At 40.8% G+C, this 18,328-nt stretch overlaps 1 long non-coding RNA gene across 1 annotated transcript; it reads right to left on the reverse strand.

The window, feature by feature from the left end:
* Window positions 1-4,060: 4,060 nt before the first annotated feature.
* LOC142601318 (uncharacterized) lies at window positions 4,061-4,509 on the reverse strand. The gene is made up of 2 exons (XR_012834921.1): window positions 4,463-4,509; window positions 4,061-4,414 (listed from the first exon to the last, which is right to left on the reverse strand). It is a non-coding gene; the product is annotated as an uncharacterized LOC142601318 (long non-coding RNA).
* Window positions 4,510-18,328: the final 13,819 nt, after the last annotated feature.

Raw genomic sequence — 18,328 nt, forward strand, 5'->3', positions numbered from 1 at the left:
ATCAGTAACATTTGCTCAGAAAATCTTCATGTGTGTGCGCTCAGAGACCCTCCTCCTGTAATCTGTGTGTTTCATTTGGCATTCTCTGGTGCACGAAGACACAAAGAAAGCTCTTCTTTCAAAAACAGCCACAAAATCTCAGCCAGAATAATTGAGACTGGACTTGCATGATGTAATGCGAAGTGGTCTGCAGCTGGTCCTTAAAGCCATAATGAACATTATGGTTTACATTTGATTACAATGGCAATGATAAAGGCGCTGTGATTCCTGGGACATTTCTGATGGTTAACAGAGGCCCACTGGTCTGGAAAAAACTGTGATCTGAGAAAATACATGGCCAAAGTGGGCTTTCTTAACTTTAATTAAAATAAGACTTCACTGAACATAGAAGGCAAATTTTGACTGGATGTTCACATTTCATCCTCATGTATGAAACCTGGCAACAGATGAGGGCTGGCATGACTAGTCCTCCAAGAAAAAAAAAAACAAACAAACCCACATCTGATCTTCTTAGTGTGAAACCAGGTTGACAAAAAAGACATGAATACGTGAAGTAGTAACGTATAATTTTCAGAAGTTACTTTGCCATTTGAAATTCTAAATCCTGTTGACTTTCAGTGAGAATTATCATCAAATTTTCATAAGCACTTAGGAGTTTATGTACCATTTTCGTAAGTCAAATTATTATGAGCTTAAAATGATATGCAATGATGTAAGTCCATAAAACTGAGTTCCTTTACCACTGCTAAGAATGGAGCTAAAGGATCCTAAGCCATCTCAATAGCTGTGGAAAAAATTTACAAAAGAACCTAGCATACTAATTAACTCAACCACTTGAAATATTTTGTTCTCTTAATTGCCCTGTATAAATCTGACCACACCGGCCAGGTCTTCACAAAGAAATTAACTTAGAAATCAGAATGTAGTAAGACAGATGTTCTGAAAAACCCAACCCTCTCTTTTTCAGCTCCACCTCATCATGCTGATCTATTAGCTCCATACATCACCGTGGCGCTGCTCTCCTAGTGATGGCTTACAAAGCATTTGGCAGCAGCAGAAAGAACCCCCAGGGAACCTATTTTCTTTTGATATCATTATTTTTCAATATTATAAAATGAAGTATTTAAATAAAGCAGAAGAACGCAGCTTGGAGAACCATGACAGAAGGACATGTATTAACTCTTGGGCCGTACTCTAGGTGGCTCACAGAGCTGAGATGCCTCAAGCTCGTGATGAAAAATGAAGATAATGAAGTGGTAGGTCAAATTATGAAATGTCTTCCCAGAATTCACCATGGACAAAATCTAATACATGTCTAGTATTTCCAATTCCCATTTAAGCTACCAGACCTGAGGTGTACAACTGAGCAAACCACAAAAGTTGTGCAAACAACTGAAAGCACCATGGGTAGGAACATCTCCCTCAGCCACAGCCAAGTGCAAACTGAGATTTTTCTGACACACCAGAGTACATCAGTGCCCAGACTGATTTTCTGGTGATCAGTTTATAAAGTTAAAAATATCTTAAACCGTATTTTCAGATTAAACTGTGCTCTTGCCTTACACTAGCCCTTCAGCTGTTCTGATAAGATAGCAAATTGGGTCAAAGTAAAAGTATGCAATGATGAAACATAAGTTGTTGATAATAAGAGTACTTTAGCTTTCAGCCCTACAAAACTGTGTTTCTAGTTCACATGGTGGAAAAAAATAATCTTCTGAGGCAGGTGCAGTGTAACATACTTATCTTGTTTAAATCTGGGAATTAAAAGCTTTTTCATTATCAGTACAGTAAACAGCAGTGCTTCTCAAGCACTTAATCTTACTGCAGATCTGTTTTCTATCCCTAAATTTATCTACATCATGATTTTCCCCAATCTAATTTGCCAATGAAACTGATCTTACCAAGAGATCAAAACAACGCTGTGAAAAGATGCCCATGCTGGAAGAAAAACCAAAACATATATCAGAGAATACTTGGGAGATATACACAGAGCATACACATCTACTTAGCTCTCCAGAGACAGGGAGGAGAAATGTGCTCTGAACCAACTTGCCACATAGATGACAAAAATAAGAAAGGATGTCACTGGACTCGTCATTTCAAGCCTAGCTGGAGTTAAATCCATTTAATCAATAGTACACAGACTCAATCACCAGAAAAATAGAAGATGTAGTTAAAACCTGCAAGCATTGCTATTCATTATAGTTCACTTTTAAGAGATCTAGATTTAAAATCTAGAGCCCTCTTAAAAGCACTTGTCACTGCTGGCTTACTTGACAGTTTCTGTCCCTCTTTTACCTATGTTCTTGAGTCTTCTTTAACCTCAAGCTCCACACGTTTCCTTTTTAAAATTAACCTTTCTTAATTTTCTTAAATTTTGACTGTTTATTTTCATAAATGTGTGCCCAACTATAGACTTTCAAACTCCTCGCTAGATGCCTAAACACGGGCAGATTTTAAAAGGTCAAACCATTCAGCAGTTACAATTGCTAGAACCACCCAATTGCTGTCAACGCCACTTTTTAAACTTTAAGCTGTGGCTAGATTTCACAGAGGAGCTCATAACATACTGCTAAGCTTGTGACATAATTCAGCTTTAACTAACCATTTCCTTGTTACTTCTTAAAGTAATTTGTCTATAATCCACGTAAATCTACTTAGTTCTAGAGTCAGTGAAATAAACATAACCACATATCAACAGTGTGGAATTTTAAATAGCTGTATTTCTAATCATAAATCTATACAAACCTCACCAATCAACCTGGAAGACACAAGCATGGACATGCTGTAAATTCCTGCATGTTTGGAGGACTACAACATGCTGGCCTAAGCGGCAGCAAAACAAAAAGATTGTGATCACAGCATCCTTTATTGTTTGGTCCCAGAATAAGAGAAACTGGGGAGGTAGGAAACCTCACGAGCCACAGATTCGCTACAAAGCCTCAGTCTTTTCTGGACATTTTAGTTACAGCTTGAATTAGTGCCTTCACTAATCTCTCTGTGAAACAGCAGTCCACCACGTCCCAAGGACTCAAAAGCACCACTGCAGCCCCTTTTTAAATTTCAATTATCCATCCAAGAGAAGGCTACTGTAATTCTTCATTAATGTAGGATCAACAAGGTCTTCACCATTTCAAACAGTGTCAGAGGATAAGCCTGTTAAAAATACACTCATTTATTTTATCAAGAGCTTTTTTTCTTTAAACAGGAGAAGAGAGAGCAGAGAGTCCCTCTATGTTAGCTAATCCTCCAGCCTCTCATTTAAATAACTTCATTAACTTTATCTAGAAATTAGACTAGGTAATACCAATTCATAACACTAGCTCAAAACAAACATGAGACTAAAACAATATATATGTTATCAATTATTACCTTCCTGTGTTGGATTGGATCAGGCATGTATCTAGATAATCTCATCTGATTTATCTCCTTGATAAATCTTGTGTGACAGCTTCAAGCTAACCAAGCTAGAGTCTCAAAGTCAAGAAGAACTTAACAATCCATAAATATACTATTTCCAGACTAATATTAACCCCTTATCTGAAAAAGACTAGAATGATGATTTACAGAAGATTTATGGACAGAGACTAAGCTACTATCAGCATTGCAATTAGAAATCTTTCTTAGTCTACATGATATATCTAATCAAGAAAGTGTCTTACTGGGCAGAGAACACAAGCATGTCCCTACCTCCTGTAGTTAAAACTGATGTTTTCAGCACCATTCTCTTCCCCGTTACCTTTAGTCTCTGGTGCTGAAAGAGCTTGGTCTTGGCCCAATTACTCAATCCAGCATGAGCTGCGATACTGTGAACAGCCCATCTTAGGTGAGCAGCAAGACAGAATGAGATCTCTGCAAATCAAATATGCCTGAGAAGCAGCGGTACGGCAGAGTGTGGTGGGTTGACCCTGGCTGGGGGCCAGGTGCCCGCCAGAGCTGCTCTATCACTCCCCTCCTTCACTAGACAGGGGAGAAAAGGTATAACAAAAGGCTGGTGGGTCAAGATAAGGACAGGGAGAGATCATTCACTAATTATCATCACGAGCAAAACAGACTGAACTTAGAGAGGGAATTCATCTAATTTATTACTAGGCAAAACAGAGTAGAGGAATGAGAAAAAAAAACCAAATCTTAAAACACCTCCCCCCACCCCTCCCATCTTCCCGGGCTCAACTTCACTCCCGGCTTCAACCTCCGCCCCCCTCAGCGGCACAGGGGGACGGGGAATGGGGGTTACGGTCAGTTCATCACACGGTGTTTCTGCTGCTGCTTCATCCTCAGGGGGAGGACTCCTCTCATCGTTCCCCTGCTCCAGCATGGAGTCCCTCTCACGGGAGACAGTCCTTCACAAACTTCTCCAACATGAGTCTCTCCCACGGGCTGCAGTCCTTCATGAACTGCTCCAGCATGGTCTCTCCCACGGGGTGCAGACTTTCAGGAGCAAACTGCTCCAGCGTGGGACCCCCACGGGGTCACAAGTCCTGCCAGCAAACCTGCTCTGGCGTGGGCTCCTCTCTCCACGGGTCCACAGGTCCTGCCAGGAGCTTGCTCCAGCGTGGGCTTCCCACGGGGCCAACAGCCTCCTTCAGGTGTCTCCACCTGCTCCGGCGTGGGGTCCTCCACAGGCTGCAGGTGGAATCTCTACACCCCCTCATCCTCCCTCCATGGGCTCAGGGGGACAGCCTGCTTCACCATGGTCTTCACCACGGGCTGCAGGGGGATCTCTGCTCCGGCGCCTGGAGCACCTCCTCCCCCTCCTTCTGCACTGACCTTGGTGTCTGCAGAGTTTCTTACATCTTCTCACTCCTTTCTCTGGCTGCAAAAGCTCTTTCTAACTGTTTTTCTCTTTCTTAAATATGTTACCACAGAGGCGCTGATTGGCTCGGCCTTGGCCAGCAGCAGGTCTGTCTTGGAGCCGGCTGGCATTGGCTCTGTCAGACACAGGGGAAGCTTCTAGCAGCTTCTCACAGAAGCCACCCCTGTAGCCCCCCCCCCGCTACCAAAACCTTGCCGCGCAAACCCAACACACAGAGAAAGCGTTCTGCATGTGCCAGTATTGTGGAAAGTCAGTGTACTACACGCCAATTTAAGTATTAAGTGTGCAGCATGTATCTCAAAGACATTTTCTAGACACAAGATTCAGGAAAGAAGGATTTCTGTCCTTTGGCAGGTCACAATAGGAGACCTCTGCACTATCCTGGTTTCAGTATGTGGAAGACTTCCAGGACACCAGTTCTGTTTACGCTCCCATCTACTTGTATTCCACAGAGAATGAAAAAACCATTATGAGATGAGATTTTCAAAAACCACTTACAACCATGAAACATTCCACAGAGGTCTAGTTAAAACATGGCTTCTTAGTCATCCATGCTGCTGTGTAAATGCAGACTGAGATTATATGTGCAGTCAAGCCAGAATACTTACGTTAAAATAACTGCATCTGATGGACATTCACATTCAGGATCTTGCACAGGGCCAGGAAAAAGAAATACCTAAGCATCTGAATTTGGATGCAAATTTAATACTGTCCTCCAAACTTTCTCAACGTTGTCGAGCAGGAATAAACTTGTGTTCCCATTCAGGCCTATTTGAAGCAATAACATTTAAGTGATTGCAGATTTCATGCAAATTACTTTGTTGTCTATCTGGACTGTATTTGTTTTGCCTTAGCACACAGCAAGGTTTTGGCTAAGGATGTTCTCTAAGCTTTCCCTCCATTAGTCACTCTTTGATTGCACCCTATCAAAGTAGCCAGCCCTATTCTTCCTTCCCCAATCAGCTTCAAAGAAAGAAAACACTGTGCCTATTTGCAGTGTTTATTTAACCAGGTTTATGTGATAACTTAAGGATAACAAATTGAGAGAATCATTTTTACCTGCAGTGCAGGAAGCTGCTGAGGGCAGACAGGGATGGGCAATGCTTTTTTCCCTCCAGCCATTACTGTTCATTTTTTGTCCCTTTTCTTTCAGATAGCACTAACTTCTTGCTGCTCAGTCAGATAGCACAGGATAAACACAGGTCTCATTCACTAGAAAATTATTTTCCATGTCATCCTTCCAGGTAGTTCCAAACACTCACTCGTTTGGACGAGTTCTTGAGTGAAATTCAGACACTCTGATTATTGTCATCGCTTACCCTCCAAACTATCTTTGCACTCAGAGGCCTCTGATGAGGAGAGCTCCCACTGCGCTCCACACCAAAATCCTCAGGCTGGGACTTAGTCCCTACACTGAGGAGCATAAAGTCAAAATGAAGGATGAGCAAGCTAGGAAGCAATTTACCAAAGTTCATGCCGCCAGTGTGCAGCAGCACCAGGACCCTTACCCAGCTCTCCAGAGCTCTGGTCTCAGCTTCTAAACACTTCTTCCTTTAAGCCATCCAATTTGGAACACACCCCACCACATTTTTTTTCCACCTCCCAATTTACATTTCAAATCCTTTGCTGCATTTCATTTGACATAGTCCAGTTTTGTTATCATTTCCAAGATGCACTTGAACATGTATGCAATTAGCAGCTCTATTATCTCACTGTGACAGCATAGGTTGCATTTTAAATACAAAGGAAGATCCATGAAAACATGTAGAAAGATAGTTCTGCTGCTCACTTGACGAGACACAGTAGTTCCTGCACACAGTATGTAATAAAAACAACTCTATGTTTCCTGACGCTGTGCCATTTGTGTCATACAAACATACAAAATAGCACAGAAAATCATGGGTGCATACAGGTGTAACTGAGAGTAAACTATAAGTGACAGTTCAGGGGTTCATAAAATGTGATGGGTTTTGGGTTGGGTTTTTTTTTTTCCCCCCTATCTTCAGAGTGTCCTTTCCCCTTCACTTCTATGCCTTTGGTATCCTGGCCATAAATAGCACTCTGATAAAGTCAGTGGTACAACTTCCATTGACTTACCATGCCAGAAGCCAATTTCCTGAAATACTGTAAGAAAAGCTTCTCTTACAGTATATCTTCCTTGACCAGAAAAATACTAACAAGCTACAAAACTTGTTGTAGTGGGAGCCAAATACAAAATCTCTCCTGATCTCCCTGCTTTTCATACACTTACAGCTTTACTATTACGGAGTCACCCTTCAAAACAAACCAGAGTCCTCTGTTTCCATACAGTCTTCTCACCGTCATCAAAACCAATGTAATTCTTTAGACTGGTGGACTAGTATCAGAAGAAGAGTGATTTGATTACACGTTAAATCACTATTTGGCAATACTTTTAGCACTGAGGTAATGTTTTTTTCATAAACTATTATGATAGTTTAAAAAAAACCAACCCAACGCTTAATCTCTTTCCTTTATACTGCAAAAGGGTCGTTTTCTGTCAGCAAGCCAGTGTGAAATACAAAAGACTAATCCAAGATGATTGCCCCATCTGAGGAAACATGGCAAGACTCATTTTTTTAAGCAGAAATCACTCTACATTTACCAGACCATCTACTTGAGACACTCACCATCATTTTTCTTCCTCCCTGGAGCACAGGACACAGCATATAGAAAAAGTGAGGTAGCATGATGCTACACTGTGAACCAAGAGGAAGACAACTGGCTTCTGTAGCTTCAACATGTTCTTTTTCTACAGCATTTTTTATCACAGGTTCTCAGACTATTTCAATTATTAAACTTCCACTTGGTTATAAATACACCTCTTCAACTGTTGGTACCCCATTTTCCCAAAAAAGACAAATGACTTTCCACAGCACACATAGCAACAAGCTGCTGGTAGGGTCCAGCAATACATAGGGCTGACACTTCCAACTATTTTCTCTCATACTAGATACAATTCTGTCTACACAGAAACAGAGTACAACATATGATCTGTAAAAAAAAAGTATAGTCACACTGGAATATGTCATTATAATCAGTTAGATTACTATTTACATTTGTCAGTGCTTTGCAATTGTTAGCATCTTGCTTACGAGGATCATAAGGAACTATTTGATTAGAATCTAATTTTGATTCATGTAATTACAATCAAGGTGATATCTATTGCATAACTATAGAACACTTTGTATTTTCCAAAATAATACTGAATTTAGGTCTATTTGGGATTTTTCTGTGATTTCAAGCAGAAGATCCTACCTTTCCAGGATCTAGAAATCCAGCACAGAGGCATGTTTTGACCTGAAGTTTCACATAATGCATGTTGGGCATTTGCTTTTGTCTTGCTTTGTCACATGCCACGCACAGTGCCCCAGAGAACTTTGGAGCTGACTTTGCAAACCAGCACCTGGATTTAAGATCCTCTTTTTTAAAAAAATCAACCATGACTACTACAACACCAAAGAGACTGGCAGAATCACTTGGCTCTTGCACAGGCAGGAGAAAAATCCTGTGCTCTCCTTTTCCTCACCACCCCCTTACTACAATAAGTTGTGCAGGAAGGTTTAACATCTCCTATCAGCTTAGGGATAAGCAGGCGCTTCCCTTTTTCTGGTTGCTGCTGCTTTTTAGACCAAAACAAAACTCGAGAACTGGGTGTTCTCATGTGCCTATGGTGTCTAGACAGGTGTCTATGGCTCTTTTATAGGACATCTATAGAAAACAAGTTTAGAAAGAGTGTAAGAACGATTAGGGGACTGGAGCATCTCTCTTATGAGTAAAGGCTGAGAGCTGGGCCTGTTTAGCCTGGAGAAGGGAAGACTGAGAGGGGATCTCATCAACACTTATAAATACCTAGAGAGCAGATGTTAAGAGGATGGGGCCAGACTCTTTTCAGTGGTGCCCAGCAACAGGCACAAACTGGAACACAGGAAGTTCTATCTCAACACATGAGGAAAAACTTCTTCACTGTGAAGGTGACCGAGCACTGGGACAGGCTGCCCAGAGAGGTTGTGGAGCCTCCTTCTCTGGAGATATTCAAAAACCACCTGTGCAACCTGCTCTAGGTGATCCTGCTTTAGCAGGGGAGTTGGACTAGATGATCTCCTGAGGTCCCTTCCAGCCCCTACCGTTCTGTGATTCTGTGATAAAGGGCAGTCTTACTCATTGTCTGTCTCATTCCAATAGCAATGTACCCATTAATTTTTTCTCATAAATTTGTTTACCCTGTTCTTAAAAATCTATATGTCAACAGTTGACATAGCCCTGCTGTTAGAAAGCCTTTCCCACTGTCTAATACAGATTTCCTCCAGTGGAGTTTAAGCCTACTACTTCTTGTGCTATTTGTACCACACACGGAGCATACCTCCTTCTCTGAGGTAGCTATTTTTATTTTACTTTATCTCACAGCTCTGCAGTTATCTTGTCTCCAGATCAGACAGATTAATTCTTCCATCCTTTCCTCACTGCCTGTGTTCTCCAGATTTCTGATCTCCATTCAGTCCAAGACTCTGTGTGGGGCCCAGAACGAGACAAAATGCTCCAGCTGTGGCCATACCAGTGCCAAACACAGCTCAAAGGTTGTTTCCAGTGTTTTCCATGGTATGTTCTTGTTTATACTTCCTTGCATCACCGTAATAGCCTCAACTGGTGTTCAGTTTGTTATTCACTATAACTCCACATCCTTTCTTGAGAGACAGCCACCTAGCTGTTCATTCCTCATTGTTTAATCTCACAAATAATTTATACTTCATCATAGGACTTTGTACCTGTCCTTGAACTGAATCCCACTTAATCCAAATGAGTTCTTCTAATTGTCAAGATTCTTTTGAATGTTAATCCTGTCATCCAAATGCTTGCAGCCTTTCCAGCTGAGCATGGCATAGAAATGCAATGTGCATATTTTCTAGTCCCTTGCACAAATTACTGCCCTAAGTACAGACACACAGTAGACCCACCACACCCTCCCAAGGAATCCCACATGTTGCATCGTCCTCATTTGACAGAAACCCACAAACAGCTACTCTTCAAGACTCTCCCCACTGTACTACTCTCACTTTGTGTCACTCTGCGTGTCTTTATCTTGTTTATGAGAATGTCATTCAAAATAGTATCAAAAGGTCTCCTGCAGTGAAAATACAAGTTGCCTCTTCCTTATTGACATAGTCTGCTACCCTAATGTAGAAGCAAATTAAGATTATTGTCATGATTTAACACCTATTAACACCTCATCATATTCAAGACGCTTTGGTTTAAACTTTTTGTCCCACTGTTCTTCTAAGAAGTGAAGATCTCTTCTTCTCCCCCCACCCCACTACCTCCATTTTCAAAGCTGTTTCAAATACTGGACCCCTCTGGAACCTCACCCATCCTTCACCAGCTCTGAGAAGCAATTCCTGCTGGCTATTAACTGAGTCAGCTACTCCCCTTTCAACTCTAACTCCTCCAACTTGTTATTTCCCTATCTTAACCTGAACTGTTAGCCATTCTCACCAAGGCTAGCTGTTACACCTGCCTGTAATCATTGCAAAGATTTATTTTTTTTTAAATAAATCTTAGGGAGAAAAAAACCCAACCAAACAACGAAAAAACCCAAACACCATTAAACATTTTTCCTTGATACCAGTTTGCTGTTCAGACAGAAGCTTTATTCTGATTTGCCAGCCATCTCTAGACAATACATCATCACCTTTCTTCTTTACCCTGAAACCTTCTGCTCCCTCTTCACTGTAGCTCTGTGAACCCCATGGGCTCCCTGACCCACTTTCTCCTCCCTCACCTCTTCCACCCACGTACTGCTTCCTTGCATAGCATCATCCAGCCATGTGATTTATCCCACTCAATCTCTGTTATACTAATTAAGCCATCTGTTTGATTGCACATAAAAAAATTGCTCAGGTCCTGCTGCTAGAGGCAACTATCTTTTTTGAGAGGAAGAATACGCTTCAGGAACAAAATTTCTAAACAAGCCATCTACTCTAGGAGTCCAAAGTAGTGTTTTTAGGAGCGAGAACCTAGCTCATCTACTTTAATTCACCTCAAGCATAGGTGAATTAAGTCCTCCTATTACTCCACTCCTGATTATACTCAATGAAATCTCCCATAAAACAGTACATAAGGAAACATAACAAGGAGGAAAGCTTATCGGTAATGTTTAAGCCATTCATATTATTTTCTTCACTAATGAGCAGATTTGTCAACATTACTTTGACAAGAAGCTTTAATTAGCATAACAGAATTTTTTTTCCAATTAAACCTTTCTCTCCACTCCAGTTTAAACCTGAAAAATGTGAGAACCAAAGGCTTTAAAAGACTTGTTGTCTTTCCATCTGATGTAAGCAACAATCATGACACTGATAAAAAACAAATTGAGACAAACCAGGTAAACAGCTGTTTACAGGAAAAAAGAGCTAAAGAAGTTAAATTTGTGCTTGGTGTAACTACCTTTGCTCTCTTTTCCCACAATTATTTAACCTTATTTAAATTAACTCCTCATGTGCATTCACACCTGGGTGTCAGCCTTTAGGAGTACTCACCCAGAAGAGTACACAAGGATTGCCACAGTTACAAACCCTTGGGTATAAAGCATTAGTAGCAGGATCATTTTAAAAGAAAAAGGTGAGGTTTGTCTTGGGAGGTGGCCTCTAGCTCCCATGGTTTCTCATCAACAGGACAACCAGTGAGGTTTGCTGTCAGCTCGTAAGAGACACAGTACACCTCAAAGGACTAAGGTCTCTGTAAACTACCTTTTCAAAGGTGGTTTCAAAGGTACCCTCTCAGTGTCCTCCCACAAGGCTCGGTGCCATCAACATCCTTGAGACAGCACCTCTCCTCTGCTGTACTAAGTGGACCTCCCATGCCCCTTCCCTCAGCAAATTTTACTGCTAGTAACAGTGTTATCAGGAAAGAAAAAGCATAAACTGAAATAGAAATGCTGCTGGACTAAAGTATAACAGGACGAACACTGGCACTGAACCGAGAGCCTCTGTGTCCCTGCAGCACCTCCTGGGAGAGCACAGCCTGGTGGTCCTTGCCCCTAAACAGGGAACTGCAGTGGGGGTGACACACTGGAGCTGCTGGCAATGGATCCTTGCATTAACCACACTGCAGGACCCTAGGTTAGGAGATCCTGAAGCACTCACCAGCACCTGGGAAGCCTGGACAGATTTTTTTTTTTTTTTAGCTCCATCTGGTGGGCAAACAAGCTGCTTCTGGGCCACGACCACCCACTCTCTTTTGACAACAGTTACTACTTTTATAAGAAAAAGAGCTTATGAAGTGAGACTGTCTTCATTATTTTTGCTTCTCCTCTGAAGAACTCAATTTAGAGAGAGTAAAATACATCACTACTGGCTGGGATTATTTCCTGCACATCTCTTTATTTCCACATATTTCAGTTATAGAGCAGTGTTTACCTTCACAGGTCCCAGACAATTGAAACTACAGTCCTAAAAACCAGTATATATTTACAATCACCACTCCTGGGACTCAAAGTGCCCTGGTGATAGCATCATCAAGCAATTCATGAACAACTCCTACGCAGAAATGGAGCAAACACACAATTCCTACAAGTCAACTGTCTGCTGTTACTACTGTGCATAACCACAGTGGAGTCCCTGGGCTCAGTTTCTTCAGTTGTTACCCGGGGATTTGATTCTGCTTGGAAGAATTGCATCCCCACTGCGCACGTTTCCCCAGTAGAGACCTTATCTAGCTCTTCTCCAGCCAGATGGACAAGAAGTAAATGAACTATAATAGGAGCTCATGACAAAGGATTCATCAACTCCTTGAATTTGTCCTTGTCCTCACATTTCAAAAAATATAAACACTACACACAAAAAAGTTCCATGGTCCAATGAAAGGCAGGAGGTTATAATACACGGCTCCATTTAAATTCATGATGGATTTCATTTGTTCATCCCCCTGACAGGCTTTGGAATAATTTTTCATCCTGTGTTGTTAGATTTTTATACTCAAAGAAACAAAAAAGGTCTATTAACTGAACTAAGGAACAAGACAGTGCCAGCAATTTTGTCTATGCATCCCAGCTAATGACAGAAGCAAAAAGAAAATATTTAGTTAAGTATCTTTGTCTGCAAGCTGGATGCAAACCAACGGCATTAATAGCTCTCCTTAAGAAAGACATATGGACTAAAGCCCAAGTTTATATCTCTGTAATTGTGATTACACTAGGTTTCTAGTCACCGAAATATGTGTCCCAGTTTAACAAGGTCCCTGCTGTCACTACTTTTTTGCTGAAGTTAAGGCAATAGTTCTGCACTCTCGATTTCTCATTTGAAAAGTAACAATCCTAATAGTATTGCTACGGCCTTTTCAACATCAGAGTTCCCTTCTGTCTTTATCCTTTTTATTACATTTAATTTATTACAAGACAAAAATACTTCTCCAACTCACAACCATCCACTTGCAATAGCAATTGTATTTAATTAACAGCAGTATCAACTTAATTCATTCAGTGCTTAGTAAAAATGGTTTCCTATCAAGCAAATCTGCTCCCCTTCTTAGGCAACATTTAGTCATTATCATGACCAAAATGCATTTTGATTAATTCCTGAAGATGCAGATTTAGCTCATCTTAGACCTGTCATAGCAAAACATTCTATAAAGGAAGATATTATCCCTATTGTACAAGTGATGGGGTAGCTGAGGCACAAAAAGATGAAGTATTTCACCTCTGGAGACGAAAATAGGAATCAAACCCAGCTCCGTGGACTTCTGATGAAGTACTTTACCCTATGACGTGACATAGATCCTTCATGTACTATATTGCTAAAGCTGCTGGCTGTACCCCTGTAAAAGATTCTCAGTGCTTGCAAAGGTTTCTACTGGCAGCTCTGAAAAAAGAACAGATTCTGTTTCAATTTTGCTACAATTTCTGCTTGAGCTCACATGGCAGACACTCTCCTGGAAAAAAGGGGCTGTGCCTCCTACTTGCTCATTAAGTGACATGCATCTGTTTATTATCTGTGCTATCTATGTTTCTCACAGGAGACAGACTGCCTAAATATGCAGATATAGACTCATGTGAGCAGCACTGATGAGTTGCATCATGAAATTTTACTTGTCTAACCTAATTGAATCTATCCCAGGCAGTAATAACACTAAAGAAAAAGAGGAATTTCACAGCCTCTGTTCCCTTTTCCTTTTTCATAAAAAGCTCAGCTCTGAGCGTAATACACCAGGGCAATATTTGAATGCTACAGTGCACAGATGCAGTCACACAGAAAATTAGAACAGCTCCAAAAACAAAAAAAAAAAAAAAAAAAAAGGCAAAAAAAAGCTATAGTACATAGCTGCGTCAGTACCAGCTCAACAGTGGAAAAGTACTTCATCTGTTTAGCCCCTTTTCTTTCTACTCTGTTGGTGACGTCAGTCAGGCACTAATGAAAGCCCAATTAGCATATCACCTTGTGTGTTTGAATGTACAAGTGGAGCAGCTGATGATTCTCTTCTGAGATTTTAAATAACCACCAAAGCTGAGCCAGAGCTACTGCTTGGTAGGAAAGATTTAGCTTCATAACATACTCAGTTCCCTATGTAACACAAACAAATAAATATGCCAACGGAGGCAAAAAAAACCCATAACAGATGCATTTCTCTGAGGAAAGCAACACAAACCAGCTTCAATTCTGAACAGCATTAATTTGGCTCTTATTCCAGAATAAAGGTTTTAATTCCTAATTGAGTTTGAAAACTACACTGGCTATTTGCTCACAAAAATCAGGGTACAGACCTTTAAGAAAGCCAGCACCCTTACTAATGCCCTTCCAATTTTTCAGATGACAGTGACTGAAAAGCAAACATCCATGAGATAGAAAGTGCATCCTTCTGCCGCAAAAGAGCACGCTGCTATCACCCAACATAGAAAAGAAAGGGAATCTGCAGACTGTTTAACTGCAGACATTGACTGCAGTCTTTGGTGAGGACTTAGTTCAGGGGTCTATGACTCCCCATGGTCCCCATTTAGCCACCAGTGTCCAAGAGAGGACACCAATGTATGGCACTCACCCCGTCCTTCTCACCTGAACAGCTGCACCCAGCTATCTGTGCCACGAGCGTGGATGTGAGAGCTGCCATCCAAGCAGCCGCGAGGCATTTTCAGCATAGCAGTGCATCAGTAACTGGCACTAGATTTCGGTCCTGATCAAAATGAATAGTGGGGAAGGAGGTGAGATGTGAGGTCAAAGAGGCACCCACTGAAATAATGTAATATTGACAGAAAAGAGTGAAAAAATGAAAGGCCTAAGTCTCTAGCAAGGCGTTCTCCACTGAACTCCCTGTACACAGACTGAAAGCAAGACCAGAGGCTGCTGCCAGACCTTACAGAAATCCTAAAGGGCACCACTGATTTGCAGCATTTGGAGGCTAGAAACTGGAAAATCTGTCTTTGTCAATCCAACAGCAATGACAGGAATCTTCCAGCGCTCTGAGCAAGAACTTCAACCCTGACCTAGATAAAGACTATCTAAAAGAAAGAGGAATTCAAGCCCAGCTGTACTTCCTTGGAGTCTCCGTTGAAGTGACAAGGCTACTTACAAGGTCCAAGTGGTTTTGTAACCCTTCTGCCTAAATGGACAGCCTCGATGGAAATCAAACCCTGAACACAACAGAATACACCAGGAGCAACCCTTCAATTCCCGTACACCCCCGAAGAGCTTCTGCCCACTCCCCAGTCCCTTCGGGTACCGAGTCTTCCTATCTGACCACGGCAGTCTTAGGACACAAAACAATCTGTAACCATCAGTGAATGCTTCACGAGCAGGCAGAACTACAACAATTTTTAAAAGGTTATGTTAAGTGAGCTCATGTCATTGATGGATTTTCAGCCCCAATCCACACTCTTACTCATAGTCGATAACACCAACAGGTGCTGGGTTTTGCAGAAAAAAGGCAAAATGCTAACAAGTCAAATAGGAAGATGATACTGCATTTAAATCTTTATTAAACATGGCTACAGGGTGCGCAGATATAATTAAAGCTTGGGCTTTGATTTGGCAAGCAGCCTCTATAAATAGTCTTTCTGCTACACTGTTCTTTCTCCTCAGTGCTTCATCACAAGAGATGTCCTTCAGCTCCTCCCCCACCCCAGGATGATCAAATGTTTTATAGCTCTGCAAACCTTAAAATGGCCAAACACTACAGCAGTAATATTTAGGTAACTCACTGTGGGAAGAAAGGGAATTATCTTCAAGGTGCTCTTCTCTCAGCAACGTCTTCCATTTTCTTGCCTTGGGAGACTTAGCAGATACCCATAACAAAAGAGCAGGGCCCCATTCCAGAGTGCAGAATAAGAACATAGACTCGGTATCGCGGCTCCTTCCAAGTGGTGATCTATCTTCTAAGTGATCTATGGGAAAAGGAGACAATATCGAAAAACTTTAACACTGGAGCTAGCTACTTCTTGCCAGCTGATGTATTTCATCTCGTCGTTTCTCATGAGAGATATTATTTTGCTAATTATGTCTAATGATTTTTTATGGTAGAAATTTTCCAAAAGATTTTACATTCATTCTCACAGCACGGAAGAGAACCCATCATGTTGATCTAAGCCCATATTCAAGCTTTGTAGCAAATAAAAAGGGCACAAATCTTTTTTTCAAAAAATCCATAGATCAACAGAAATATTTTATTTTCAGTTCTGCAAGAAACAAATCTTTGTTTTCTTTGAAAACTTCCTTCCACCACACCATAAAGTAAAGCAGATCAGAAATACAAGTTGAGCTAACCTGACCCCTTTTAGCATTCAATAAACTTGGTAAACAACAAAAATCAGGAAAGGGAATACCAGCTGGATAAACAACAAAAAGTAAAGTTGACATCTAATGCTATTTATTTTAATACTTGAAATAGCATCCAAGACCAGCATTTTTAAACAAACATTCTGTAAATTAGAATACAGGAGTGTCTCCTTATGGTATTCTAACACTAGAGAAGATTTTAAAAATCCCATAAATATTCTTTAGGAACAGATCAGTTGGCAAATCAGTTCTGGCAAAAAGGTATTTGAATGGAGCAGCAACCCCAGCTGGATCTGATCTTTGGAAAAATTTTCTTGCAGAACAGCCCAACAGTCTGAAAATCCCCTAGAAATACCTAGACAAGAGCAAAAGCAACAGCAATAACGCAACTGAGATCATCATGAGATCTTCTCCCTAGAGTGATTTAGAGACTTAAAGTAAAAGAGATTTACAAGTGCTCTTGACCATTTTCAAGCCATTAACACCCGCACAGAGTGGGAGCCAACAGCTACCACATCCGAAGAGCAATGGTTTGTATTGACTTTCCTTATGCATCCAACTAAACTTCCAAAATGTCTCAAGTTTGCCTGTCCCTAATATGCCCTGCAACAACACATAGCCAGCTATACCCTCCTTTATTCTAAGGGAAATAAAAATTAATTCCGATACAGTCAGTAGTTTCATCCAAGTAAAACGAAAGGAGAACTTAGCTTCTCCTTTCAAAATTGACAACGTGATTTGCAAGCTGTAATGGAGAATTCCCACTTCCCCTTCTTGGGGACTGGATAACGCATCTGCACACAGAGTATCTGGGAATCTAGAAGTATCCACTTCTGAAAGACCACTACTTAAAATGACTAATCTGAATCAATAATAAGGACACAATTGATTCTTTATTTGCTTCCAGTGGCTACCCTCATCAACTTAGAGTGTACTACATTTCTAAAAATCATAGGGTTCTTTGTTTGCTTCCAGAGAAAACACTTATTTCAGATAATCTTGCCTCCACAAAGTTATTTTTTAATTTTCTTCAGTCACTGCTCTGCCTGCAGGAATGTCTGATTATCCATAAAATGCCTTCTGACAGCTCAGATTCATTACTAAATTACCACATTTAAATTTTTCATGTGCATAGGGCAATTACTTTTATGAATGACTGCCAGCAACATTTCACTAAATCTGAATGAATTTTTAAAGGATTCTAATTGCCACTTAGATGCCCCTATAACTCTTGTTTTAAAGGTTTTCATTTCTTTTAGTCATAGTTACCTGTGTTCAACGCAAATGTGTTCCCTCTCACATTTTATAGCACTGAAAATTATTTACATCAGAAACAAAGAAATATGAAACTGGTGCTGCTACATAAGCAGTTAGACTGCACAGTAGAAATGATTCATAGCCAAAGTCTTGAGCATGAATAATTATCTGTAACCCTCATTTGGAGCTTTTGCATCAAGTTACATTATTCATTTGGGTTTTGGCAGGGGAAATTAATGAATACCAACTTGACAGACACCTTAAAAAATTCTGAATTTTTCAAGTAGTTGGGCCAAACTAAACCGTTAATATGTCCAATGAAAGAAAAAGGGGAGATGCACAAGGAATGTTTTTTTAACCACTGAAATGGAAAAAAAAAAAAAAAAGAGATACAAAAAAAGCGTTCAGAGAGGACAGGTGAGCTTTTAATTACACCACTGAGATGAGCTGGAGTTCTGACTTGTCTCCCAGTGGAGTGTCA

Source organism: Balearica regulorum, chromosome 3 (genome assembly GCF_011004875.1).
Source record: "Balearica regulorum gibbericeps isolate bBalReg1 chromosome 3, bBalReg1.pri, whole genome shotgun sequence".
Taxonomy (NCBI): domain Eukaryota; kingdom Metazoa; phylum Chordata; class Aves; order Gruiformes; family Gruidae; genus Balearica; species Balearica regulorum.